This window comes from Ornithorhynchus anatinus, chromosome 1 (assembly GCF_004115215.2).
Source record: "Ornithorhynchus anatinus isolate Pmale09 chromosome 1, mOrnAna1.pri.v4, whole genome shotgun sequence".
Lineage (NCBI taxonomy): Eukaryota > Metazoa > Chordata > Mammalia > Monotremata > Ornithorhynchidae > Ornithorhynchus > Ornithorhynchus anatinus.
In genome coordinates, this window is record NC_041728.1 from 9,704,488 (window position 1) to 9,716,838 (window position 12,351).

The window sequence follows — 12,351 nt, forward strand, 5'->3', positions numbered from 1 at the left end:
TGACTGAATGAAAGAAAAAGCCAATGGGGCATCAGTGTTACATTTGCAGATGTGAATGTGAACACACTGGGTGCTGAAGAGGCAAAATCCTAGGCTTTTTGCAAGCGGTAACTTCAATATGTTTTAAAAACCAATGGAATACACGAGCGAAAAGATCACGTGGAATGGCCGGGTGGGGATGGCCGGGTGGTGGACGACGAGACAGGAGGAAAGGAGAAAGAGCAAATCAAATCATCTCTGAATCAGGGAACCATCTTGGCTTTTCTTTTCTCTAACTTCAGCGTCGTTTTAATTTGTGAATTTTCCAATCCGGCTTTGTAGGGCTGGCTTTCCTTCAAAGAACTCAAAGTGCTTACTGTGCTAATGTCTTTGAAAATGCATAATAGTGAAATACATATCGCATGGCAGTGAATTACATATGCGTATCATGGCTGACCCAAGGGCTTTCTATTCTCCGGAATTTCTGACTCAGGCAGGCATGACTGACCTCAAATTCTCATCTTCCTGGGTTTTAATCTTCCTTCCTTATCATCAAAATGCCAAAAAGCAGAAATAAAGAAGCAGCACGCCCTAGAGGATAGAGCATAGCCCTGAGAGATAGAAGGACCTAATGATAATGATACTTATTAAGTGTTTTCTATATGAAAAGCACTGTTCTGAGCAATGGGGTAGATGCAAATTATCAGGTTGGACACAGTCCCTGACCCACATGGGACTCACAGTCGAAGTAGGAAGGAGTCAGGTTAAAACCTCATTTTATAAATGGTGTAACTGAGGCCCGCAGAAGTAAAGCGGCTTAACCCAGGTCACACATCAGACCCGTGGCGGAGCCGGGATTCGAACCCACGACCTCTGACTCCCAGGCCCGAGCTCTTTCCACTGCGCCACGCTGTTTCTCATCTCTCCCAGAATGCCCCACCTTCATCTGCAATCATTCTGGTAGTGCATCCATAAAGTTTCCTCGGTAAAAATCCGGAAGCGATTTACCATTGCCTTCTTCCACGCTGTCAACTTGAGTCTCCGCCCTCGACTCTCTCCCATGCCGCTTCAGCCCAGCACGGGAGTTTTGACTGGTAGCAGAGCTTTCCACTCACTAGCCACTGCCCGAGCTAGGAATGGGATGGGTAGGCCTCTGCTTTGACTCCCCCTCCCATAGTTGAGACTGGTAGAGGACTGGAAACTCTCCAGGTGCAGTCCTGAGAAGGGTCTCCATTCAGTAGCCCTTGGACGTCCTGCCTTTGGACAGCAGCATTATGTACGTATCGTAATTTCATCAATCGCATTTACTGAGCACCTACTGGGTGCGAACACTGAACCGAGCGCTTGGGAGAGTGAGCTCGTTGTGGGCAGGAACGTGTCTGTTTGTTGTTACGTTGTACTCTCCCGAGCGCTTAGTACGGTGCTTTGCAGGCAGTCAGTGCTCAGTAAATACAACTGAATGAATGAATAACAGTAGCATTCCCTGTCAACAACAAACTTACAGTTTAGTCAGGGAGATGGACATTAATATAAATAAATAAATTACAGAGAAGTCCATAAGTGTCGTGGAGCTGGGAGGGGAGATGAATAGAGAGAGTGAGTCAGGGAGACGTGGAAGGGTAGAGGAATAAATTTAATTCATTTCTATTAATGCCGGTCTCCCCCTCTAGACTATAAGCTTGCTGTGGACAGGGAATGTGTCTACCAACTCCACTGTATCGTACTCTCCTAAGCGTCAGTCCAGTGCTCTGCACATTGTAAGTGCTCAATAAATATCATATTGATTGAATGATTGATTGCCTGCTGGCATTCATTCTCCTCCCAAGCCCCAAGCAAGCGGATTCCAGAGTAATTATGGAATGGCAAGATACACTTCCTTGTCGACAATGACCAGGTCCTGGGATATCAGTAGTGGAAAAAGCCCAGACCTAGGAGTCAGGAGACTGGGTTCCCTATCTCAGCTCTACCGCTTGTCTGCTCAGGGACCTTGGGCAAATTGCTTTACTTCAATAATAATCATAATTATAATAATAATAATGGTATTTGTTAAGCGCTTACTATATGCCAAGCACTGTTTTCATCAGTGGTATGTATTTGAGCACTTACTGCGTGCAGAGCGCTGGAGTAAGCACTTGGGAGAGTCCAGTACAATAGATTTCACTTCTCCCCCCTTTGCCCGAGTCCCACGGGGATCCGGGATTGTGTCTGCTCTGACTGAACCCAGCGTGACCTAGTGGAGAGTTCAAGTGCCTGGGAGTCAAAGGATCTGAGTTCTATTTCCAGCTCTGCCTTTTGCCTATTGAGTGACCTCGGATGAGTCACTTAACTTCTTTGGGTCTCAGCTTTCGCAACTGTACAATGGGGAGTCAAAATCTGATCTCCCTCCTATTTAGACAATGAGCCCCAAGTGGGACAGGGACTATGTCCGACCTGATTAACCTACACATATTCTAGCACTTAGAACAGGGCTTGGCACACTGTAAGGGTTTAACAAATATCATAAATAAAATAAAATAGAAGTAAAACATACTATATATACCCCAGTAGTACAGGGACTGTCAAGTATCACTCATAAAACACCAACGATTGATTGAAGCAAAGTGACTTGCCCAAGGTCACTCAGCAGACTAATGGTAGAGCCGAGATAAGAACCCGGGTCCCTTGAATCCCAGGCCCGGGCTTTTTCCCCTAGACCATGCTCTTTCCCAAATCAATTAAAAATGATCTGTGAAAGACATTAAAATGCACCAGATGAAGCAGTGTCACTTTAAGAGCGGCACATTCAAGACTCCTTTGCTTGCTAAACAACTTTATTCACACTGCAAAACTGAGACTTGATTTGTCCCTGTGGGGCCTACCAAGTCCGTCCTCTGCCCGCAATCCTCACGGGAGCCGACGAAAGTTTGGAAAGCCCAGCAAGAGAGAGAATTCAGAGCCACGTGTTCTGCACATTTTGAGCCTCCGAGGAATTACGGAAGATAAATTGTGGGTTCGCCATCTGTTTTACAGAAGTGCTTGTTGGGACTCACAGAGTCTTTGGGTAAAGCTCAACGCAAACCTTTATGCTATTTGTTTTGTGGTTTAGCCCATTTTTAAAGCCATTTGCTTGGGAGTCAGAGGTTTCTACACCAATATATTTCTACGGTTGTTGGCCCACAACCTATGTTTAGAGGGAAAATAAGGTAGGATTATTTAGGGGCAGTAAGACTGGATTAAGTGTATTTGACTGGAAATGAAGTCTATGGCTGTCTGAGACTTGGAGAGCAGAGATAAATGATCTTATAACTTTAATAGTAGAATCTGCCCCTGCAGAGATGGAGGGAGAGCAGGAGGAAGAGAGGGGGAGTGAGAGAAGGGGGGAATTATTTTTTCCAATATTTTGTGATGTTGACCAAATCATTTCCAAACTTCTCACTATCACACATATGAAATGGAAAATTGGGCAAACAGTATATCTTGAATTCTAGCCTCACCTGGCAAAATCAAAGCAGCAGATGCCGACGGTAAGAATGCAGTGAGAAACCGCTTCATGCTCCTCATTCTCTTCGTCCCCTTTATGGGAACCTCACACGGAACATCATTTCGTGACCATCCATCATCGCGTAATTGGAAAGCTGAAGACAGGGGCCCAGGTGTAAGCTTGACATAATTACGAATTCCTTTGTTAGTCAGGGGACTAAACCCAATATGAACGCCTTGGCGTGCTGAGTAAGTTGAATAACATTTTTTCCTTCTTCCTTCCCTTCAGGGTCCCTACAAAAGCCAAAAGCAAAGTCAATCCCTCAGCCAGTACAAACAGGACAGCCATTTTCAGGCCCAGGGCAAGGAGAACACTGATTTAACTAACATAAACACTACATAGGCCTTATCCGTCATTTGAGTCACCCATCCGGGGATGCTGAGAGAGAAAGAAAGTCAAAGAGAGAATGAATGTCAAATAGGAAGTGTGCACCTCTTGGTCCAATTAGGGGAAGCATAACTAACACATTTCTCCCCAGGATTCCCCGAGAGGAATATGGTGTCCTGAGAAAGTCTTCCCCCGTTCTGGGTGAAAGCTTTGATTTACGAGCCAGTGGCATCTGACTGAGATTCGGGAGGGGCTGGTCTATCTAAGGATCCTTGCCGAGGTGTGTGTGTGCGAGAGATCACTGTTATCGTGTTTTCGATGGCAAACGTGCTCAAGTGTTTCACTGCTCTGAATACTGGTAATCAATCAAATAATCATTTAATGGTATTTATTGAGCGCTTACCGTGCTTAAAGTTGGGAGAGTACAGTGTAAAAGAGTTTTTTTAATGATTATTATTCTTGTCATTATCATCATTACCCTTCAAGCGTAGGCTGGAGAGAAGTGAGCCTGGAGGCAAGGTGATCAACAAGATGGCTAATGCCTTTGGAAGGAGATGGGGTGGTGGAGTCTGGCGAAGAGGACACCAGTAGGATTTAGTGCCAGACAAACTGGGATTTAAAGGAGACGAGGAAGCTCAGCGGGATGTCAAGGTTGTGGGCTTCAGGGATGGAAGAGGGGTGGGGTGGTTAATTCCCAACTAGAGAAGTTGGATGAAAGAGAAAATATACGAGGGAAGAGGAGAAGTTCAGCTGTGGCTTTATTAAGGTTGATGTATCAGTGAGACATCAACAGGAGGCCAGAGAAAACATGGGGCTGTAGTAGACGTGTGAATGAGGGCGGAGTGAGCGAGGTAGATGTGGCTTAGAGGTGGCGGCCCAAGTATTGGTTATTGTCATAGTATTTCTTAAGTGCTAACAATGCGCCAGGCACTGGGGTAGATCCAAGCTAATAAGGTTGGCTCGGCTCCACCACTCACCTATTGTGTGACCTAAGGCGAGTCGCTTCACTTGTCAGTGCCTCAGTTTTCTCATCTGTAAAATGGGGCCGGACACCTATTCTCCCTCTCCCCTTAGTCTGCGAGCCCATCTGGGCCAGGGACTGTGTCCTATCTGCTTATGTTACATCTATCCTAATGCTTAGCTCATAGTCAGTGCTTAACAAACTTATTACTATTATTATCCCTGCAATCCCATTTTCTCCCCTAATCCCCGGCTGGGATATCTTCTCTCTAAAGAGAAATGCACATATACGCTTCCCAATTATTTATGTAACCCTTCCCTTGTAAATTTCCAGTGAAAATAATGTTATTCATGATGTAACTAATGATCACCACTAGATTTGTCCTAATAATAACATTACAAGTAAAATCCTGCCCTTCTCTTACTAGGTAATTGGGTCTCTTAGATAACAGGGATTTGAGAACTGAAATGCGGCAGTATTACTGAAATGGAGTGAACGACCCCAATGCCAAATCTTTCCGTTTAGCTACTCAGACTTCGACTGGAGATATAGAAAGGGATTAAAATCACATTGCTATCCACCGTTTAGTTATGATGAAGGAAAATTAAAAATATAAAGACAAATACTTTCCCTATAAAATGGATTATTGTCCTAAATAAGAGATGTGTTTAATGGACCACGGTATTTAATGGTTAAACAAACTCTTCATTACCAGCAGTTTTAATATGCTTGGCATTATCAACCAATAGGCACTGGTTTGTAATGACAGGGCTGATTTTCTAATTAATGGTTTTAGCAACAGAGACACAAATTAGTTTTCTGTCATGTAGCATTTGTATGTGTGTGTGTGTGTGTGTGTGTGAGCAAGAGAGAGAGAGAGAGAATGAGAGAAAGAAATCGAAGGGAATTTCAGAGAACCAGTACCGTCTATCATATTATGATGGTTTTTAACAAGGCAGAGGAAACAGGAAACCTAAGTATTGGTTTTTTTACTATTTTAATTTGAAAAAAAGCCTTCTGTGAATTGTGTTCTGAATAATATTAAAAAAATGACATGAGCTATTTTAAAGGTATTGTCTTTTTCTTAACCAAATGTCCTCTGAATTACAAAGGGGTTCCACTCTCTAAACAACTCCATTTTCTAAATAGCTGGGATTTCTCCCTCTTTGCCCAGAGTATTTATCAGAATTTCCCAATAATAAAAATGTCCCAATTTAAGGGCAAATCATCCTTTCACTCACTGCGAAACAATCTCCCTTAAAGTAAGCATCTCTCGAGAATGAACCCAGAACAGTCTGCCCGAGAAATTCAAACAGTGACCTTGTCTCTTTCTCTTCACCTCCATTAAGGAAGGCTTTTGGTGGTTTCCTTGAAAGGATCCGATTCATAATGTTCAATCATCTGTGAGGGAGAGGAAGTAGGAAAGAATATTTGGGCCAAAGGCAACCAAGGGCCACGAAAGTCTTGTCTCCAAAATGCCCCTCTGAAATCTTTTCCAAATCATTACATGCAGGAAGTCCTCGATAGTCTAGCTCTACTGATATTAAATTAATGCTACTTTTGTGTCTGGGTCTCTGTTGATGGAACCTGCCATTTCTCTTCTAATGAAATCTTTCCTAACGTTGGCTCCTCATCTGTCCTCCCTCCTATTTGCACTGTGGGCCGGGAATTGTAACTCATTAGTTTATCTTGTATCTACCCCGGTGCTCAGCATAGGGCTTGGCATATAGCAAGTCTTTAACAATCATTATTATTATTACTACTGACAGATTCCGGTTCTAACACTTGTCTCACTCCACCCCTTTCTGCTCAGGAGGTGTCATTTACTGTACATCTGTGACTGTAGGAAAGACAGCTTCCTTGAGCTGAAGACTTTCGGAGACAGAAGACTTCATTAGAAGAGAAATGGCAGGTTCCATCTACAGAGAGACCCAGACTCACAAAGGTAGCATTAATTTCCCATCATTAGAGTTAGACTCCTCTGCCATGCAACCCACATATTCAAGCCATCACTAAATCCTGCTGGTCCCACCTTTCCCTCCAATCTGCTACCACGTTAATTCAGACACTTATACACTTCTCCGATCCCTCCTTGATTACTGTATCAGCCTCCTGGCTGACCTCTCCGGCTCCTGTCTCTCCCCGCTCCGGTCCATACTCCACTCTGCCGACCGGATCATTTTCCTACAGAAACAGCCAGGCCGTATTTCCCCACTCCTCAAGAAACTGCAGTGACTGCCCATCCACTTCCACATCAAATAAAAACTCCTCACCATTGGCTTTAATCCACGCAATCACCTTGCTCCCTCCTACCTCCTACTACAACGCAGCCCACGCACTTCATTCCTCTAATGCCCACCTTCTCACTGTACCTCGATCTCACCTATCTCGCTGCCGACTTCTTGCCCAGATCCTGCTTCCGGTCTGGAACGTCCTCCCTCCTCATATCAGACAGACAATTGCTCTTTCCCCTTTCAAAGCCTTTTTGAAGGCACATCTCCTCCAAGAAGCTCTCCCTGGGTAAGCGCTCCTCTCCTCTTCTCCCACTTTCTTCCCCATCGCGCTGACTTGCTTCCTTCATTCATCCCACCTCTCGGCCCTGCAGCACTTAGTTATATTTCTGTAATCTATTTATCTATATTGCCTGTCTCCCCCTCTAGACTGTGAGCTCGCTGTGGGCAGGAAATGTACCTATTTATGGTTATATCGTTTTCTCCTAAGTGCTTAATGCCTTGCTTTGCACACAGCAAGTATTTATTGAGCACTTACTGTGTGCAGAGCACTGTACTAAACAGTGGGAAAGTACAATTCAGCAACAAATAGAGACAATCCCTGTCCATATCAGGCTCCCAGTCTGAATGAATGATGTAGCTGTGAGGTAATGTGAGGTACTTAATGTGAGGTAGGAGTGAGGCAGTTGCAAGTACTGTGAAGTAGTTGGGATGTTGTGTGAGAGTGGTGAGGCAGTTGAGAGATAGCACGAGACAGTTTCGAGGAAGCGTCACGTAGCGGTGAGGCAGTCGAGAGGTAGCGTAGGTAGTGGTGAGACAGATGAAGCGTAGTGGGAAGGCATTTGGGAGTAGCGTGTAATAACTGCAAGACGTGTGAGGAGATGCTGAGCCAATTGGCAGTTGCGAGGTAGCGATGAAGTTGGGTGAGGTAACTGGGAGACAACTGTGATGTATTATGGTATTTGGTAAGTGCTTACCATGCATCAAGCACTGTTCTACACTCTGGGATAGGTGCAAGTTAATCAGGTCGGACCAAGTCCCCGTCCTACGTGTCGAAGTAAGAGGGAGAACAGGTACCGGATCCCCATTTTGCAGTTGAGGAAACTGAGGCACAGAGAAGTGAAGTAACTTGCCCAAAATCACCAGCAAGCAAGTGGTGGAGCTGCGATTAGAACCCAGGTCCTCTGGCTCCTAGGCCCCTGCTTCAACCACTAGGCCATGCTGCTTCCCTATCAGTGAGGTAGTTGAGAGGTAGTGTGCATTAGCTGTGAGGTACTGTGAGGGGCAGCGTGAGACGGTTGTGAGATGGTTGGGAGGCAGTTGCATTTTCTGCACTTCTCTCCCACGGTTCGAATTCTTTTAAGTGCAGCCTATTGCTTCCAGATCTAAGACCTTCAAAACCATGTTCGTTTACAAGACCTGCCTGTCACCTAGAGTGAAAACGTCCTTGCCCATGTTGGTCCAGCCCATGCCCTCCAATTGTCCCCTAAGGACCCCCATCCATGGCTCTCCATCCCCATTCCCAAGGGTTTCTCTTTCTCCCAAGTCCCACTCACTGACAGGAAGATTTTTATTAAAGATGGCAGCCCCAAAGAATGGAGGCTTTAACAGAAAACAAAGATCAACATGAGCAATAGTCTCTCGTTAGAAGGTAAGCTCCTGGTGGACAGGCACTGTGACGCCTTCATCTCTTGTGCTTTTCCAAGGCTCTCGATAAATATCGTGGATTGACTGCTCTATTTTGGATGGCTGCAGGGGGAATGATTCAGCTCATGTGTGAGCAGGGAATGAGACGACCAACTCTGTTGGATTGCTCTCCCAAGTGCTTAGTACAGTGCTCCACACACGGTTCGTACTCAATAAATACCCAGGGGGAGCCACACTAGCTATATGTGGATGATTCATATCCTTGGATTGACCCCATAGAGAGGAAACATGTAAAGTGTTGTTTTTGAAAAATTTCTGAAAATAAGCTATAGAAGATGTCTTTTATTGAACTCCTTGAGGGAAGGAGATATGTTCCGGGTACGATGCAGAAATGCAAATGGGTCATGTATGACTAGTGGTTGGTTGGGAGAGAAGGGGAAAGGGAAGGAAGAAGGTTGACGTGATTGGTGGTACATAGGAGAAGGAGCGTGGTTTAGTGGAAAAAGCACGGGCTTGGGAGTCAGAGAACGTGGGTTCTAATCCCGGCTCCTCCACTTGTCTGCTGTGTGACCTCGGGCGAGCCACTTCACTTCTCTGTGCCTCAGTAACCTCATCTGTGAAATGGGGATTAAGACTGTGAGCCCCACAGAGGACAACCTGATTACCTTGTATCTACCTCAGTATTTAGAGGAGTGCTGGATAGTAAGTGATACTTAGTAATAAGTGATACTTAGTAGTAACAAATACCATCATTATTATTATTTTTATTAAGAAGGAACCAAGGAGCATAGAAATGGAACATGGAAAACAAACAGAAGTTGAGGTAGAAAGGAGAGTTGGCTTGAGCTGGTTTCAGAAAATGAGTGTAAGCAAGAATTGCTGGTTTTATGTCTATCCTTCCTTAGCTGAACTAGATTGTCTGTCCATCCTCTAGACTGTAAGCTTGTCATGCGCAGAGAACATGTCTACTAAGTCTTTTGTACTCTCCCAAGCACCTAGTACAGTGGCCCACATGCAACAGTGCTCAGTATATCTCCACTTGTATCTCCGTCCCAACAGATCTCATTACTCTGCCATCCACCTGGAAAAGTTCTGGGGTTTGCCAAGAATCCCAGTTCTTAAATCAATGACCATAAATCTGATTGATGCCAGCACACTTCTGCTTTTTTATGATATTTAAGTGCTTACTATATGCCAGACACTGTTCTAAGCACTGGGGTAGATGCAAGATAACCGGGTTGGACCCAGTCCATGTTCCATATGGGGTTCACAGTCTTAATCCCCATTTTACAGCAGGGGTTATTGAGGCACAGAGAAATTAAGGGACTCGCCCAAGGTCACACAGCAAACGGTGGGGCCGGGATTAGAACCCAGGTCCTTCAGACTCTCAGACTCCTGCTCTAGACACTGGGATAAGCTGCTTCTCTGCTTCAAACAGTCCCGAGACAAATAAACCAAGATTAGCTATCCCACATCTTCATTTTCAAGTGAAGTGGGCCATCTGTACAGAAGGGGTCAAAGACATATCAGGGGAAAACCAGAAGATTCTCCCTGTGGATGCAAACTAAATCAATCTATCAGTGGTATTTATTGATCGCTTATTGGGTGCAGAATACTGTACTAAGAGCTCTGACTAAATAAAGGGCAGCCCTGATGGCCACACAATTATAGTTTTCTCAGCAGTGGACTTTCCCTATACGCCCTGAGAGTACCTACCGTCGTCTCGGGCCCAAATCAAATCGATTTTCCAAGGAGGAAGGCGGAAATAGCAGCTGAGCCACTAAAGTGCTGGATGGGAGACAGTGAGTCCAATGGGAAGTATACTCTAGCCTTCAGAAGACCTGGATTTGGCCCCAGCTCCCCTACTTGCCTGCAGTGTGACCTCAGGGAAGTCTCTTAATTACTTAGCTAGTTCAGTGGCTTGCCCAAGGTTACACGACAAATGGTGGAGCCGGTATTAGAACCTAGGTCCTCCGACGCCCAGGCCTATGTTCTTTCCATTGGGCTGTGCAGCTTCTCATCCTCTTCTCTGGATGCCTGATCTCCACTCTCTGTTCCCCCCTTTCGTCCCTTTCCTCCAAATGTCTGCTCACTGTCCCTTCCCACAATCACATATTCTCCTCCTTCCTCCCCTGCAGACATCCAGTGTCCGCCCCTCACAGCTCCAGCCCTCCTCTACCCCTGGACCCCCGCTTGCCATTTTGACCCTTGGAAATTTTTCATATAATGGTTTGGGTTGGGAGCTCTTTGGTGGCTGATGGTCAGACACGGTGGTCCAGTCTTCCAACAGCTTCCTAGGCCAACGGCCCGGTAAACCACACTCCACTCATTCATAGCTCTCCCCCTCTAGACTGTAAACTCACTGTGGGCAGGGAACCTGTCTACCAACTCTTGTTACATTGTACTCTCCCAAGGGCTTTGTACAGTGCTCTGCGCACAGTAAACACTCAATAAATACCATTGATGACGAAGATGGTGATGATCTTTATCAACCACCAGCCGTGTCCAGAGCGAAAATGCTTAGGGCGGCCTCTAATCACTTATCCTAATCAGAAGTGGCAAAAAAGAGTTGGGGAAAAAATTGGTGGAAATGGCTGCTGGGGAAAGTGGGAATAGAGGAGGGATTTGAAGATGGAGGGATTTGAAGATGGAGCGACTGACAGGAAAGGGAAGACCAGGTCGGGGAAGGGTGTGAGCAAGGAGATGGAGGGGAGAGAGTCGAGAAGAGGGCAAAGAAAGAAGGTCAGATGGAGGGGAATGAAGAGGGCAAGCTGGGGTAGACTTTGTAAGGAGAGCAGATATGTCAATAGTATAGAGCAGAGGGAGGTCTGGAGGCAGCGGGAAGGAGTGATTTTGCTGGATGTAGAGGAAGATGGGAAATCTCTTCAAGGATGGAATGAGTGATAGGTCAAGATAATGTTTTATAAAGATAATTGGGGCAGAAGAAGACAACAGAGGCTGAAGAAGGGAGTCAGAGGCCCTAAGGTTGATTTTCTTAAGTGATTCTGTTGGTAATTTTATTTCATTTGTCACAGGTCAGTTTCAACTTCCAGAACAAGACTTTCTAGTTTCTTAACAAATATTATTATTATTATCATTAAAGATAGAAAAAAAGCTCAACGAGCCAACGGCTCTTTTTTCCCCGCCTTTACCCTGTGATTGAAGGATTTGGGTGTTTGCCAGGATTCAATTTCCTTCTCTTTCCAGCTGGTATCATTTAACAGAAAGCACTGCTGAGAAACCAGTTTAAAACACCAGAAAAAGATTCAAAGTTTGAAATGAAGCCCACCTGGAGAGAAAAACGGCTGCATCTGCAATGAGACAACACGAGGGAAAATGGAATCCCCATTCCCAGATGAACATTCAGGAATAATAACAGAAAATCTCCAACTTTAATCGCCAAAACTGTTCCTTTACTGCAGGGAGGCCTGATGGCTCTGAGATGCTGTGTTAGTGTTTGATGGAAATCATAAATCATCTGTAATGTGTTTACGGAATGGTAGATGAATAAACCGTGTTCTCTCATTTTTGACATTTTCAAAAGGCAGCTCGATAAATTATCATCAGATCCTCTGTATGAGGCTTTAATTGCCTGGCTTCTGCCCGTCCTCAGTAAATAGCTTTATGCAATAGAAAATTACCATAGATCAAGATGCAACTATGGAGAGATATTCAAAACTAAACTC

General features: G+C 45.0%; 1 long non-coding RNA gene across 1 annotated transcript in view; it reads right to left on the reverse strand.

Moving 5' to 3' along the window:
• LOC114814517 overlaps positions 1-12,351 on the reverse strand; it is a 47,120-nt gene that overhangs the window by 6,994 nt on the left and 27,775 nt on the right. Inside the window, exon 2 of the long non-coding RNA XR_003762306.2 lies at positions 3,453-3,732. This is a non-coding gene — a long non-coding RNA (uncharacterized LOC114814517). The remainder of the gene's footprint in view (positions 1-3,452; positions 3,733-12,351) is intronic.